The following is a 3,082-nucleotide window of genomic DNA, read 5'->3' as shown; positions in this document are numbered from 1 at the left end:
AAAATTGAAGAAGTTGCCAAAATATAAGTATTCAGTCGAAGAGAAACCATGAAACCGTCCATATAGTAAAAACTGGTAAGATCTACGTACACCTTACAATGTATATGTATATTAGCATTAATTTAGAGAGGATATTTCTATAACTGGGAAAGAAATCTCAAAATGAAGACAACTATTCTCAATTGACAAAATAGTTGTTCCGTCAGGCGAAAAAGAAAACTCTCCTTAAACTTTCATTTTCATCATCATCGTCGTTCCTTAACATCAGTTGATTAACCTCAAATGTGGAGCAACCTTCCAAGATTACACACCAACTAATTGAGATCTTGCTGCTGGCACTACGGTAGAGTCAAACATGAAGATTTACCTCGATCTTACAATGCAACCTGCAAAGGGTAAACACATGTTGCTCCAAGCGCTCCAGAATTATTGTTCCACAACCAAGTTGCACAAGAGCACCAGGTTCTGCATATTATATAGCACAATTGTTAGAAAAATGCTATTTTCACTTTGTTGGAGATGAGTTATATACTTATATATAGAGAGTTACAAGCTATATCACTATCCTGAAGAAAATAAATCCTGGACAAATCCTTCAACATTTCATAGACAACCAAATCAATGCCAGGTATAATTCTAAGAAGTGATGGTATCAGCCCTTTATAAAATGCCCGAGTCCCCTCCTGATCCTGAATCCATATATCTTTTGATAGTTTTCCCAGGTTGGGAACCTTTCCACCTTCACTTGCATGAGTTTTTATAACCGACTCTTAACAAGATCCATGGGATAGATAGCAGTCTGTGCTACTGTACTAGCCATGCCTCCAGACACAAGATGTCCAGAAGCTCCAATGTTACACTTGGTACGAGCTGTTGGGTTTAACAAGGTGTGAATGAGAAATAAGAAGAGAAAATAGAAAGTGGGGGAACCAATTTTGGAGGGAAAAATGAAAAGTCATTGCAAAGTGCAAATGAAAAAAATCATTTTTACCATATTGGTAGAAGAAATGAAATTGTTGTCCTTATATTAGGAAACACTTTCTTTAGTTCTTAAAGGGTTAAGAAGAAGGTGCCCCTCGCGTTGTCGTCGTCGCTCGGCCTCGGCTTCGGCTTCGGATGATTGATAATATTTTTGGACAAAATTTATTTAATCAATCGTGTTAATTCATTTCCTTCTCTTATAAATTACTTCAGAATGTTAGTTAAATAACATAATTAATTTGGCTCAACGAAATTTATTTAAAATTCACGTGTAACGATAAAAACGTTCCGAAGGGACCTGTTCCTTCGAAAAGTCGTTACTTTTCCCAAAAGACACAACGTTCTGGAAAAAATAGGTTTGAACAGATTTGTTTGAACAGACGCGTTCCTTGTTGTAAATGGCTATAAATAAGAGGTCTTTTTTCGTTTTTCAAACACTGAAAATTGTTTTCCTCTCTGCATACATTTTCTTACATAAACAAAATTATCGATCGACTGAGTCTGTGTGTGCTCTTGTTGTTGTTCTTGCGTTCGCTGAAGTTATTGAAGTTTGTGGTACCGCTACTTCTCTAACAGGTTAACCCGTTTTATCTTGGGAGGAATTAATCTGCAACCTCGGGTACAGTGAGGGGATTAAAATTTCTTAAGGAAACACAGTGGTTTCTGTGGACTCGGATTAAAAACATTCTGTCTATTTCATCTTTTTTCTGTTTTTGTATTTTTGACTAACCTGAATATAAGAGAAAACAATCTTAAGAAATTTAATAGTTTCTGTATTTGAGGTTTCTGGAGATTAAAACCTTTATGGTTTTCTACTCTGTTTGAATTTTTAAAATTTATTCGATTAACGATTAAAAGAACATAAAAACTTTATCGTTAAATCAGAAACAGTCTGTGTAAGGATTTATTCTTTACTGTTAGTATTTCACTTACTAAAATTGTCTGCCATTTGTGACAGAAAATGACTAATTCAAGTCAAGTAAATGTTGGAACAGTAAGTGCTGCAACAACATCGGTTGCACACAATCGTTCAACTACTGCTCTAGTACCGGCTGGGAAACCTGCAAAGTTTTCTGGAATCGACTTCAAGAGATGGCAGCAGAAGATGTTCTTCTATCTGACTACGTTGAGTCTGCAGAGGTTCATTAATGAGAACGTTCCTGTTATGTCAGATGAAACTCCACCTGAAGAACGATTCTTGGTAACAGAAGCATGGACACATTCATATTTTTTGTGTAAAAAATTATATTCTGAGTGGCCTGCAAGATGATCTGTACAATGTGTACAGTAATGTCAAAACCTCAAAAGACTCTAGGATGCTTTAGAAAGAGTATAAAACGGAGGATGCCGGAATGAAGAAGTTCATTGTGGCAAAGTTTCTGGACTATAAGATGATAGACAGTAAGACCGTCGTCACCCAAGTTCAAGAATTGCAGGTCATAATCCATGATCTCCTTGCTGAAGGTATACATTTATTTAATACCTATGTTGGAAATATTAAGTCTATTCTTAATACTCACATAATCTTTAAAGTAGGATTGGTTGTGAATGATGTTTTTCAAGTTGCTGCCACTATTGAGAAGTTACCTCTATTGTGGAAGGACTTCAAAAACTACTTGAAACATAAACGCAAGGAGATAACTATTGAAGATCTCATGGTAAGGCTGAGAATCGAAGAGGATAACAAGGCCGCAGAAAAGAGGTCACATGGTAACTCAGCAATAGCTGGAAGAAATATTGTTGAAGAAGATCCCACAAAATCAAAGAAAAGAAAGAAAACATCTAGTCCAAAGAGCAATCCTCCTAAGAAGAAATTCAATGGAAGTTGCTTCAATTATGGAAAACGTGGTCATAGGGCTACTGAATGTCGGGGTCCCAAGAAGGACAAGAAGAAGGATCAAGCAAATTTGGCTAAATCCAAAGAGAGATGGACGATCTTTGTGCAATGCTTCAGAATGCAACTTAGTTGGAAATCCAAGAGAATGGTGGATAGATTCTGGTGCCTCATGCCATGTTTGTGCCAACAAAGAATTATTTTCATCATATACTCCAGCACCTACAGACGAGAAGTTGTTTAACGCAAACTTCGTTGTTGCAAAAG

The 3,082-nt window shown here is 36.4% G+C and overlaps 1 pseudogene; it reads right to left on the bottom strand.

The window, feature by feature from the left end:
- Positions 1 to 374: 374 nt before the first annotated feature.
- LOC102594347 (calcium-binding mitochondrial carrier protein SCaMC-1-B-like) lies at positions 375 to 1,930 on the bottom strand (annotated as a pseudogene).
- Between the last annotated feature and the right edge of the window lie 1,152 nt (positions 1,931 to 3,082).

The sequence above is a fragment of the Solanum tuberosum genome, unplaced genomic scaffold, assembly GCF_000226075.1.
Source record: "Solanum tuberosum cultivar DM 1-3 516 R44 unplaced genomic scaffold, SolTub_3.0 scf00151, whole genome shotgun sequence".
NCBI lineage: Eukaryota > Viridiplantae > Streptophyta > Magnoliopsida > Solanales > Solanaceae > Solanum > Solanum tuberosum.
The sequence above is the reverse complement of the archived record's forward strand: the minus strand, read 5'-3'. Positions and strand labels throughout refer to the sequence as shown.